The 12,424-nt window shown below is 63.9% G+C and overlaps 1 protein-coding gene across 1 annotated transcript in view; it reads left to right on the top strand.

Annotated features, from left to right (window-relative positions):
- Nucleotides 1-12,424, top strand: part of LOC121291325 (zinc-binding protein A33-like) — a 171,787-nt gene that overhangs the window by 144,845 nt on the left and 14,518 nt on the right. The gene's annotated exons all lie outside the window — the stretch shown is intronic.

Here is a 12,424-nt window from a genome sequence, read left to right as displayed (position 1 = left end):
AGGCTCTTGGTCGAGGTGCAGGCTCTTGGTCGAGGTGTAGACTCCTGGTCGAGGGTGTAGTCTCCCTGGTCGAGGGTGTAGTCTCCTGGTCGAGGGTGTAGTCTCCTGGTCGAGGGTGTAGTCTCCCTGGTCAAGGGTGTAGTCTCCCTGGTCGAGGGTGTAGGCTCCCTGGTCGAGGGTGTAGTCTCCCTGGTCGAGGGTGCAGGCTCCTGGTCGAGGGTGTAGGCTCCCTGGTCGAGGATGTAGGCTCCTGGTCGAGGGTGTAGTCTCCTGGTCGAGGGTGTAGGCTCCTGGTCGAAGGTGCAGACTCCTGGTCGAGGGTGTAGGCTCCTGGTCGAGGTTGCAGGCTCCTGGTCGAGGGTGTAGGCTCCTGGTCGAGGGTGTTAGCTCCTGGTCGAAGGTGCAGGCTCCTGGTCGAGGGTGTAGGCTCCTGGTCGAGGTGCAGGCTCCCTGGTCTAGGGTGTGGGGTCCTGGTCTAGGGTGTTAGCTCCTGGTCGAGGTTCAGGCTCCTGATCGAGGTTGTACGTTCCTGGTCGAGGGTGTAGTCTCCCTGGTTGAGGGTGTAGGCTCCCTGGTCGAGGGTGTAGGCTCCTGGTCGAGGGTGTAGTCTCCCTGGTCGAGGGTGCAGGCTCCTGGTCGAGGTGCAGGCTCTTGGTCGAGGGTGCAGGCTCCTGGTCGAGGGTGTAGGCTCCTGGTCGAGGGTGTAGGGTCCTGGTCGAGGGTGCAGGCTCCTGGTCGAGGGTGCAGGCTCCTGGTCGAGGGTGTAGGCTCCTGGTCGAGGGTGCACGTTCCTGGTCGAGGGTGCAGGCTCTTGGTCGAGGGTGCAGGCTCCTGGTCGAGGGTGTACGTTCCTGGTCGAGGGTGCAGGCTCTTTGTCGAGGGTGTAGGCTCCTGGCCGAGGGTGTAGGGTCCTGGTCGAGGGTGTAGGGTCCTGGTCGAGGGTGTAGGCTCCTGGTCGAGGTGCAGGCTCCCTGGTCGAGGGTGCAGGCTCTTGGTCAAGGTGCAGGCTCCCTGGTCGAGGGTGCAGACTCCTGGTCGAGGGTGTAGGCTCCTGGTCGAGGGTGTAGTCTCCCTGGTCGAGGGTGTAGTCTCCTGGTCGAGGGTGTAGGCTCCTGGTCGAGGGTGTAGTCTCCCTGGTCGAGGATGCAGGTTCCTGGTCGAGGGTGAACGCTCCTGGTCGAGGGTGTAGGCTCCTGGTCGAGGGTGTAGTCTCCCTGGTCGAGGGTGTAGGCTCCTGGTCGAGGGTGCAGGCTCCTGGTCGAGGGTGCAGGCTCCTGGTTGAGGGTGCAGGCTCCTGGTCGAGGGTGTAGGCTCCTGTTCGAGGGTGCAGGCTCCTGGTCGAGGGTGTAGGCTCCTGATCGAGGGTGCAGGATCCTGATCGAGGGTGCAGGCTCCTGATCGAGGGTGCAGGCTCCTGATCGAGGGCGTAAGCTCCTGATCGAGGCTGTAGGCTCCTGGTCGAGGGTGTAGGCTCCTGATCGAGGGTGCAGGCTCCTGATCGAGGGTGCAGGCTCCTGATCGAGGGTGCAGGCTCCTGATCGAGGGTGTAGGCTCCTGGTCGAGGGTGCAGGCTCCTGATCGAGGGTGTAGGCTCCTGATCGAGGTTGTAGGCTCCTGGTCGAGGGTGTAGGCTCCTGATCGAGGGTGTAGTCTCTTGGTCGAGGGTATTATTTCCTGGTCGAGTGTGCAGGCTCCTGGTCGAGGGTGTAGGCTCCCTGGTCGAGGGTGTAGGCTCCTGGTCGAGGATGCAGGCTCCTGGTCGAGGGTGTAGGCTCCTGGTCGAGTGTGCAGGCTCCTGGTCGAGGATGCAGGCTCCTGGTCGAGGGTGTAGGCTCCTGGTCGATGGTGTAGGCTCCTGGTCGAGGTGCAGGCTCCCTGGTCGAGTGCGTAGGCTCCTGGTAGAGGGTGCAGGCTCTCTGGTCGAGGGTGCAGGCTTCTGGTCAAGGGTGTAGGCTCCTGGTCGAGGGAGCAGGCTCCCTGGTCGAGGGTGCAGACTCCTGGTCGAGGGTGTAGGCTCCTGGTCGAGGGTGTAGTCTCCCTGGTCGAGTGTGTAGGCTCCTGGTCGAGGGTGTAGGCTCCTGGTCGAGGGTGTAGTCTCCCTGGTCGAGGATGCAGGTTCCTGGTCGAGGGTGTACGCTCCTGGTCGAGGGTGTAGGCTCCTGGTCGAGGGTGTAGTCTCCCTGGTCGAGGGTGTAGGCTCCTGGTCGAGGGTGTAGGCTCCTGGTCGAGGGTGTAGGCTCCTGTTCGAGGTTGCAGGCTCCTGGTCGAGGGTGTAGGCTCCTGATCGAGGGCGTAGGCTCCTGATCGAGGCTGTAGGCTCCTGGTCGAGGGTGTAGGCTCCTGATCGAGGGTGCAGGCTCCTGATCGAGGGTGCAGGCTCCTGATCGAGGGTGTAGGCTCCTGGTCGAGGGTGCAGGCTCCTGATCGAGGGTGTAGGCTCCTGGTCGAGGTTGTAGGCTCCTGGTCGAGGTTGTAGGCTCCTGGTCGAGAGTGCACGTTCCTGGTCGAGGGTGCAGGCTCTTGGTCGAGGGTGCAGGCTCCTGGTCGAGGGTGTACGTTCCTGGTCGAGGGTGCAGGCTCTTGGTCGAGGGTGTAGGCTCCTGGCCGAGGGTGTAGGGTCCTGGTCGAGGGTGTAGGGTCCTGGTCGAGGGTGTAGGCTCCTGGTCGAGGTGCAGGCTCCCTGGTCGAGGGTGCAGGCTCTTGGTCGAGGTGCAGGCTCCCTGGTCGAGTGCGTAGGCTCCTGGTCGAGGGTGCAGGCTCCCTGGTCGAGGGTGCAGGCTTCTGGTCAAGGGTGTAGGCTCCTGGTCGAGGGCGCAGGTTCCTGGTTGAGGGTGTACGCTCCTCGTCGAGGGTGTAGGCTCCTGGTCGAGGGTGTAGTCTCCCTGGTCGAGGGTGTAGGCTCCTGGTCAAGGGTGTAGGCTCCTGGTCGAGGGTGCAGGCTCCTGGTCGAGGGTGTAGGCTCCTGGTCGAGGGTGCAGGCTCCTGGTCGAGGGTGCAGGCTCCTGGTCGAGGGTGTAGGCTCCTGTTCGAGTTTGCTGGCTCCTGGTCGAGGGTGTAGGCTCCTGATCGAGGGTGCAGGCTCATGATCGAGGGTGTAGGCTCCTGATCGAGGGTGCAGGCTCCTGATCGAGGGCGTAGGCTCCTGATCGAGGCTGTAGGCTCCTGGTCGAGGGTGTAGGCTCCTGATCGAGGGTGCAGGCTCCTGATCGAGGGTGCAGGCTCCTGATCGAGGGTTTAGGCTCCTGGTCGAGGGTGTAGGCTCCAGGTCGAGGATGTTAGCTCCTGGTCGAAGGTGCAGGCTCCTGGTCGAGGGTGTAGGCTCCTGGTCGAGGTGCAGGCTCCCTGGTCTAGGATGTGGGGTCCTGGTCTAGGGTGTTAGCTCCTGGTCGAGGTGCAGGCTCCTGATCGAGGTTGTACGTTCCTGGTTGAGGGTGTAGTCTCCCTGGTTGAGGGTGTAGGCTCCCTGGTCGAGGGTGTAGGCTCCTGGTCGAGGGTGTAGTCTCCCTGGTCGAGGGTGCAGGCTCCTGGTCGAGGTGCAGGCTCTTGGTCGAGGTGCAGGCTCTTGGTCGAGGGTGCAGGCTCCTGGTCGAGGGTGTAGGCTCCTGGTCGAGGGTGTAGGGTCCTGGTCGAGGGTGCAGGCTCCTGGTCGAGGGTGCAGGCTCCTGGTCGAGGGTGTAGGCTCCTGGTCGAGGGTGCACGTTCCTGGTCGAGGGTGCAGGCTCTTGGTCGAGGGTGCAGGCTCCTGGTCGAGGGTGTACGTTCCTGGTCGAGGGTGCAGGCTCTTTGTCGAGGGTGTAGGCTCCTGGCCGAGGGTGTAGGGTCCTGGTCGAGGGTGTAGGGTCCTGGTCGAGGGTGTAGGCTCCTGGTCGAGGTGCAGGCTCCCTGGTCGAGGGTGCAGGCTCTTGGTCAAGGTGCAGGCTCCCTGGTCGAGGGTGCAGACTCCTGGTCGAGGGTGTAGGCTCCTGGTCGAGGGTGTAGGCTCCTGGTCGAGGGTGTAGTCTCCCTGGTCGAGGGTGTAGGCTCCTGGTCGAGGGTGTAGGCTCCTGGTCGAGGGTGTAGTCTCCCTGGTCGAGGATGCAGGTTCCTGGTCGAGGGTGAACGCTCCTGGTCGAGGGTGTAGGCTCCTGGTCGAGGGTGTAGTCTCCCTGGTCGAGGGTGTAGGCTCCTGGTCGAGGGTGCAGGCTCCTGGTCGAGGGTGCAGGCTCCTGGTCGAGGGTGCAGGCTCCTGGTCGAGGGTGCAGGCTCCTGGTTGAGGGTGCAGGCTCCTGGTCGAGGGTGTAGGCTCCTGTTCGAGGGTGCAGGCTCCTGGTCGAGGGTGTAGGCTCCTGATCGAGGGTGCAGGATCCTGATCGAGGGTGCAGGCTCCTGATCGAGGGTGCAGGCTCCTGATCGAGGGCGTAAGCTCCTGATCGAGGCTGTAGGCTCCTGGTCGAGGGTGTAGGCTCCTGATCGAGGGTGCAGGCTCCTGATCGAGGGTGCAGGCTCCTGATCGAGGGTGCAGGCTCCTGATCGAGGGTGTAGGCTCCTGGTCGAGGGTGCAGGCTCCTGATCGAGGGTGTAGGCTCCTGATCGAGGTTGTAGGCTCCTGGTCGAGGGTGTAGGCTCCTGATCGAGGGTGTAGTCTCTTGGTCGAGGGTATTATTTCCTGGTCGAGTGTGCAGGCTCCTGGTCGAGGGTGTAGGCTCCCTGGTCGAGGGTGTAGGCTCCTGGTCGAGGATGCAGGCTCCTGGTCGAGGGTGTAGGCTCCTGGTCGAGTGTGCAGGCTCCTGGTCGAGGATGCAGGCTCCTGGTCGAGGGTGTAGGCTCCTGGTCGATGGTGTTAGCTCCTGGTCGAAGGTGCAGGCTCCTGGTCGAGGGTGTAGGCTCCTGGTCGAGGTGCAGGCTCCCTGGTCGAGTGCGTAGGCTCCTGGTAGAGGGTGCAGGCTCTCTGGTCGAGGGTGCAGGCTTCTGGTCAAGGGTGTAGGCTCCTGGTCGAGGGAGCAGGCTCCCTGGTCGAGGGTGCAGACTCCTGGTCGAGGGTGTAGGCTCCTGGTCGAGGGTGTAGTCTCCCTGGTCGAGTGTGTAGGCTCCTGGTCGAGGGTGTAGGCTCCTGGTCGAGGGTGTAGTCTCCCTGGTCGAGGATGCAGGTTCCTGGTCGAGGGTGTACGCTCCTGGTCGAGGGTGTAGGCTCCTGGTCGAGGGTGTAGTCTCCCTGGTCGAGGGTGTAGGCTCCTGGTCGAGGGTGTAGGCTCCTGGTCGAGGGTGTAGGCTCCTGTTCGAGGTTGCAGGCTCCTGGTCGAGGGTGTAGGCTCCTGATCGAGGGCGTAGGCTCCTGATCGAGGCTGTAGGCTCCTGGTCGAGGGTGTAGGCTCCTGATCGAGGGTGCAGGCTCCTGATCGAGGGTGCAGGCTCCTGATCGAGGGTGTAGGCTCCTGGTCGAGGGTGCAGGCTCCTGATCGAGGGTGTAGGCTCCTGGTCGAGGTTGTAGGCTCCTGGTCGAGGTTGTAGGCTCCTGGTCGAGAGTGCACGTTCCTGGTCGAGGGTGCAGGCTCTTGGTCGAGGGTGCAGGCTCCTGGTCGAGGGTGTACGTTCCTGGTCGAGGGTGCAGGCTCTTGGTCGAGGGTGTAGGCTCCTGGCCGAGGGTGTAGGGTCCTGGTCGAGGGTGTAGGGTCCTGGTCGAGGGTGTAGGCTCCTGGTCGAGGTGCAGGCTCCCTGGTCGAGGGTGCAGGCTCTTGGTCGAGGTGCAGGCTCCCTGGTCGAGTGCGTAGGCTCCTGGTCGAGGGTGCAGGCTCCCTGGTCGAGGGTGCAGGCTTCTGGTCAAGGGTGTAGGCTCCTGGTCGAGGGCGCAGGTTCCTGGTTGAGGGTGTACGCTCCTCGTCGAGGGTGTAGGCTCCTGGTCGAGGGTGTAGTCTCCCTGGTCGAGGGTGTAGGCTCCTGGTCAAGGGTGTAGGCTCCTGGTCGAGGGTGCAGGCTCCTGGTCGAGGGTGTAGGCTCCTGGTCGAGGGTGCAGGCTCCTGGTCGAGGGTGCAGGCTCCTGGTCGAGGGTGTAGGCTCCTGTTCGAGTTTGCTGGCTCCTGGTCGAGGGTGTAGGCTCCTGATCGAGGGTGCAGGCTCATGATCGAGGGTGTAGGCTCCTGATCGAGGGTGCAGGCTCCTGATCGAGGGCGTAGGCTCCTGATCGAGGCTGTAGGCTCCTGGTCGAGGGTGTAGGCTCCTGATCGAGGGTGCAGGCTCCTGATCGAGGGTGCAGGCTCCTGATCGAGGGTTTAGGCTCCTGGTCGAGGGTGTAGGCTCCAGGTCGAGGATGTTAGCTCCTGGTCGAAGGTGCAGGCTCCTGGTCGAGGGTGTAGGCTCCTGGTCGAGGTGCAGGCTCCCTGGTCTAGGATGTGGGGTCCTGGTCTAGGGTGTTAGCTCCTGGTCGAGGTGCAGGCTCCTGATCGAGGTTGTACGTTCCTGGTTGAGGGTGTAGTCTCCCTGGTTGAGGGTGTAGGCTCCCTGGTCGAGGGTGTAGGCTCCTGGTCGAGGGTGTAGTCTCCCTGGTCGAGGGTGCAGGCTCCTGGTCGAGGTGCAGGCTCTTGGTCGAGGTGTAGACTCCTGGTCGAGGGTGTAGTCTCCTGGTCGAGGGTGTAGTCTCCTGGTCGAGGGTGTAGGCTCCTGGTCGAGGGTGTAGTCTCCCTGCTCGAGGATGCAGGTTCCTGGTCGAGGGTGTACGCTCCTGGTCGAGGGTGTAGGCTCCTGGTCGAGGGTGTAGTCTCCCTGGTCGAGGGTGTAGGCTCCTGGTCGAGGGTGTAGGCTCCTGGTCGAGGGTGCAGGCTCCTGGTCAAGCGTGTAGTCTCCTGGTCGAGGGTGCAGGCTCCTGGTCGAGGGTGCAGGCTCCTGGTCGAGGGTGTAGGCTCCTGTTCGAGGTTGCAGGCTCCTGGTCGAGGGTGTAGGCTCCTGGTTGAAGGTGCAGACTCCTGGTCGAGGGTGTAGGCTCCTGTTCGAGGTTGCAGGCTCCTGGTCGAGGGTGTAGGCTCCTGGTTGAAGATGCAGGCTCCTGGTCGAGGTTGCAGGCTCCTGGTCGAGGGTGTAGGCTCCTGTTCGAGGTTGCAGGCTCCTGGTCGAGGGTGTAGGCTCCTGGTTGAAGATGCAGGCTCCTGGTCGAGGTTGTAGGCTCCTGGTCGAGGGTGTAGTCTCCCTGGTCGAGGGTGCAGGCTCCTGGTCGAGGGTGCAGGCTCTTGGTCGAGGGTGCAGGCTCCTGGTCGAGGGTGTAGGCTCCTGGTCGAGGGTGTAGGGTCCTGGTCGAGGGTGCAGGCTCCTGGTCGAGGGTGCAGGCTCCTGGTCGAGGGTGTAGGCTCCTGGTCGAGGGTGCAGGCTCTTGGTCGAGGGTGCAGGCTCTTGGTCGAGGGTGCAGGCTCCTGGTCGAGGGTGTACGTTCCTGGTCGAGGGTGCAGGCTCGTTGTCGAGGGTGTAGGCTCCTGGCCGAGGGTGTAGGGTCCTGGTCGAGGGTGTAGGGTCCTGGTCGAGGGTGTAGGCTCCTGGTCGAGGTGCAGGCTCCCTGGTCGAGGGTGCAGGCTCTTGGTCAAGGTGCAGGCTCCCTGGTCGAGGGTGCAGACTCCTGGTCGAGGGTGTAGGCTCCTGGTCGAGGGTGTAGTCTCCCTGGTCGAGGGTGTACGTTCCTGGTCGAGGGTGCAGGCTCTTTGTCGAGGGTGTAGGCTCCTGGCCGAGGGTGTAGGGTCCTGGTCGAGGGTGTAGGGTCCTGGTCGAGGGTGTAGGCTCTTGGTCGAGGTGCAGGCTCCCTGGTCGAGTGCGTAGGCTCCTGGTCGAGGGTGCAGGCTCCCTGGTCGAGGGTGCAGGCTTCTGGTTAAGGGTGTAGGCTCCTGGTCGAGGGAGCAGGCTCCCTGGTCGAGGGTGCAGACTCCTGGTCGAGGGTGTAGGCTCCTGGTCGAGGGTGTAGTCTCCCTGGTCGAGTGTGTAGGCTCCTGGTCGAGGGTGTAGGCTCCTGGTCGAGGGTGTAGGCTCCTGGTCGAGGGTGTAGTCTCCCTGGTCGATGGTGTAGTCTCCCTGGTCGAGGGTGTCGTCTCCCTGGTCGAGGGTGCAGGCTCCTGGTCGAGGGTGTAGTCTCCCTGGTCGAGGATGCAGGTTCCTGGTCGCTGGTGTACGCTCCTGGTCGAGGGTGTAGGCTCCTGGTCGAGGGTGTAGTCTCCCTGGTCGAGGGTGCAGGCTCCTGGTCGAGGGTGTAGGCTCCTGGTCGAGGGTGTAGGCTCCTGGTCGAGGGTGCAGGCTCCTGGTCGAGGGTGCAGGCTCCTGGTCGAGGGTGTAGTCTCCTGTTCGAGGGTGCAGGCTCCTGGTCGAGGGTGTAGGCTCCTGATCGAGGGTGCAGGCTCCTGATCGAGGGTGTAGGCTCCTGATCGAGGGTGCAGGCTCCTGATCGAGGGCGTAGGCTCCTGATTGAGGCTGTAGGCTCCTGGTCGAGGGTGTAGGCTCCTGATCGAGGGTGCAGGCTCCTGATCGAGTGTGCAGGCTCCTGATCGAGGGTGTAGGCTCCTGATCGAGGGTGTAGGCTCCTGGTCGAGGGTGCAGGCTCCTGATCGAGGGTGTAGGCTCCTGATCAAGGTTGTAGGCTCCTGGTCGAGGGTGTAGGGTCCTGATCGAGGGTGTAGTCTCCTGGTCGAGGGTATTAGTTCCTGGTCGAGTGTGCAGGCTCCTGGTCGAGGGTGTAGGCTCCCTGGTCGAGGGTGTAGGCTCCTGGTCGAGGATGCAGGCTCCTGGTCGAGGGTGTAGGCTCCTGGTCGATGGTGTTAGCTCCTGGTCGAAGGTGCAGGCTCCTGGTCGAGGGTGTAGGCTCCTGGTCGAGGGTGCACGTTCCTGGTCGAGGGTGCAGGCTCTTGGTCGAGGGTGCAGGCTCCTGGTCGAGGGTGTAGTCTCCCTGGTCGAGTGTGTAGGCTCCTGGTCGAGGGTGTAGGCTCCTGGTCGAGGGTGTAGTCTCCCTGGTCGAGGATGCAGGTTCCTGGTCGAGGGTGTACGCTCCTGGTCGAGGGTGTAGGCACCTGGTCGAGGGTGTAGTCTCCCTGGTCGAGGGTGTAGGCTCCTGGTCGAGGGTGCAGGCTCCTGGTCGAGGGTGTAGTCTCCTGGTCGAGGGTGCAGGCTCCTGGTCGAGGGTGCAGGCTCCTGGTCGAGGGTGCAGGCTCCTGGTCGAGGGTGTAGGCTCCTGTTCGAGGTTGCAGGCTCCTGGTCGAGGGTGTAGGCTCCTGATCGAGGGTGCCGGCTCCTGATCGAGGGTGTAGGCTCCTGATCGAGGGTGCAGGCTCCTGATCGAGGGCGTAGGCTCCTGATCGAGGCTGTAGGCTCCTGGTCGAGGGTGCAGGCTCCTGATCGAGGGTGCAGGCTCCTGATCGAGGGTGCAGGCTCCTGATCGAGGGTGTAGGCTCCTGGTTGAGGGTGCAGGCTCCTGATCGAGGGTGTAGGCTCCTGATCGAGGTTGTAGGCTCCTGGTCGAGGGTGTAGGCTCCTGATCGAGGGTGTAGTCTCCTGGTCGAGGGTATTAGTTCCTGGTCGAGTGTGCAGGCTCCTGGTCGAGGGTGTAGGCTCCCTGGTCGAGGGTGTAGGCTCCTGGTCGAGGATGCAGGCTCCTGGTCGAGGGTGTAGGCTCCCGGTCGATGGTGTTAGCTCCTGGTCGAGGGTGCAGGCTCCTGGTCGAGGGTGTAGGCTCCTGGTCGAGGGTGTAGGCTCCTGGTCGAGGGTGTAGTCTCCCTGGTCGAGGGTGCAGGTTCCTGGTCGAGGGTGCAGGTTCCTGGTCGAGGGTGTAGGCTCCTGGTCGAGGGTGTAGTCTCCCTGGTCGAGGGTGTAGGCTCCTGGTCGAGGGTGTAGGCTCCTGTTCGAGGTTGCAGGCTCCTGGTCGAGGGTGTAGGCTCCTGATCGAGGGCGTAGGCTCCTGATCGAGGCTGTAGGCTCCTGGTCGAGGGTGTAGGCTCCTGATCGAGGGTGCAGGCTCCTGATCGAGGGTGCAGGCTCCTGATCGAGGGTGTAGGCTCCTGGTCGAGGGTGCAGGCTCCTGATCGAGGGTGTAGGCTCCTGGTCGAGGTTGTAGGCTCCTGGTCGAGGTTGTAGGCTCCTGGTCGAGGGTGCAGGCTCCTGGTCGAGGGTGTAGTCTCCTGGTCGAGGGTGCAGGCTCCTGGTCGAGGGTGCAGGCTCCTGGTCGAGGGTGCAGGCTCCTGGTCGAGGGTGTAGGCTCCTGTTCGAGGTTGCAGGCTCCTGGTCGAGGGTGTAGGCTCCTGATCGAGGGCGTAGGCTCCTGATCGAGGCTGTAGGCTCCTGGTCGAGGGTGTAGGCTCCTGATCGAGGGTGCAGGCTCCTGATCGAGGGTGCAGGCTCCTGGTCGAGGGTGTACGTTCCTGGTCGAGGGTGCAGGCTCTTGGTCGAGGGTGTAGGCTCCTGGCCGAGGGTGTAGGGTCCTGGTCGAGGGTGTAGGGTCCTGGTCGAGGGTGTAGGCTCCTGGTCGAGGTGCAGGCTCCCTGGTCGAGTGCGTAGGCTCCTGGTCGAGGGTGCAGGGCTCTCTGGTCGAGGGTGCAGGCTTCTGGTCAAGGGTGTAGGCTCCTGGTCGAGGGAGCAGGCTCCCTGGTCGAGGGTGCAGACTCCTGGTCGAGGGTGTAGGCTCCTGGTCGAGGGTGTAGTCTCCCTGGTCGAGTGTGTAGGCTCCTGGTCGAGGGTGTAGGCTCCTGGTCGAGGGTGTAGTCTCCCTGGTCGAGGATGCAGGTTCCTGGTCGAGGGTGTACGCTCCTGGTCGAGGGTGTAGGCTCCTGGTCGAGGGTGTAGTCTCCCTGGTCGAGGGTGTAGGCTCCTGGTCGAGGGTGCAGGCTCCTGGTCAAGGGTGTAGTCTCCTGGTCGAGGGTGCAGGCTCCTGGTCGAGGGTGCAGGCTCCTGGTCGAGGGTGTAGGCTCCTGTTCGAGGTTGCAGGCTCCTGGTCGAGGGTGTAGGCTCCTGGTTGAAGGTGCAGACTCCTGGTCGAGGGTGTAGGCTCCTGGTCGAGGTTGCAGGCTCCTGGTCGAGGGTGTAGGCTCCTGGTCGAGGGTGTTAGCTCCTGGTCGAAGGTGCAGGCTCCTGGTCGAGGGTGTAGGCTCCTGGTCGAGGTGCAGGCTCCCTGGTCTAGGGTGTGGGGTCCTGGTCTAGGGTGTTAGCTCCTGGTCGAGGTTCAGGCTCCTGATCGAGGTTGTACGTTCCTGGTCGAGGGTGTAGTCTCCCTGGTTGAGGGTGTAGGCTCCCTGGTCGAGGGTGTAGGCTCCTGGTCGAGGGTGTAGTCTCCCTGGTCGAGGGTGCAGGCTCCTGGTCGAGGTGCAGGCTCTTGGTCGAGGGTGCAGGCTCCTGGTCGAGGGTGAAGGCTCCTGGTCGAGGGTGTAGGGTCCTGGTCGAGGGTGCAGGCTCCTGGTCGAGGGTGCAGGCTCCTGGTCGAGGGTGTAGGCTCCTGGTCGAGGGTGCACGTTCCTGGTTGAGGGTGCAGGCTCTTGGTCGAGGGTGCAGGCTCCTGGTCGAGGGTGTACGTTCCTGGTCGAGGGTGCAGGCTCTTTGTCGAGGGTGTAGGCTCCTGGCCGAGGGTGTAGGGTCCTGGTCGAGGGTGTAGGGTCCTGGTCGAGGGTGTAGGCTCTTGGTCGAGGTGCAGGCTCCCTGGTCGAGTGCGTAGGCTCCTGGTCGAGGGTGCAGGCTCCCTGGTCGAGGGTGCAGGCTTCTGGTTAAGGGTGTAGGCTCCTGGTCGAGGGAGCAGGCTCCCTGGTCGAGGGTGCAGACTCCTGGTCGAGGGTGTAGGCTCCTGGTCGAGGGTGTAGTCTCCCTGGTCGAGTGTGTAGGCTCCTGGTCGAGGGTGTAGGCTCCTGGTCGAGGGTGTAGGCTCCTGGTCGAGGGTGTAGTCTCCCTGGTCGATGGTGTAGTCTCCCTGGTCGAGGGTGTCGTCTCCCTGGTCGAGGGTGCAGGCTCCTGGTCGAGGGTGTAGTCTCCCTGGTCGAGGATGCAGGTTCCTGGTCGCTGGTGTACGCTCCTGGTCGAGGGTGTAGGCTCCTGGTCGAGGGTGTAGTCTCCCTGGTCGAGGGTGCAGGCTCCTGGTCGAGGGTGTAGGCTCCTGGTCGAGGGGTGCAGGCTCCTGTCCTGGTCGAGGGTGCAGGCTCCTGGTCGAGGGTGTAGTCTCCTGTTCGAGGGTGCAGGCTCCTGGTCGAGGGTGTAGGCTCCTGATCGAGGGTGCAGGCTCCTGATCGAGGGTGTAGGCTCCTGATCGAGGGTGCAGGCTCCTGATCGAGGGCGTAGGCTCCTGATTGAGGCTGTAGGCTCCTGGTCGAGGGTGTAGGCTCCTGATCGAGGGTGCAGGCTCCTGATCGAGGGTGCAGGCTCCTGATCGAGGGTGTAGGCTCCTGATCGAGGGTGCAGGCTCCTGGTCGAGGGTGCAGGCTCCTGATCGAGGGTGTAGGCTCCTGATCAAGGT

The sequence above is a fragment of the Carcharodon carcharias genome, chromosome 19, assembly GCF_017639515.1.
Source record: "Carcharodon carcharias isolate sCarCar2 chromosome 19, sCarCar2.pri, whole genome shotgun sequence".
Lineage (NCBI taxonomy): Eukaryota > Metazoa > Chordata > Chondrichthyes > Lamniformes > Lamnidae > Carcharodon > Carcharodon carcharias.
Note: the sequence above shows the minus strand (reverse complement) of the source record. Positions and strands in the feature narration are given on the sequence as shown.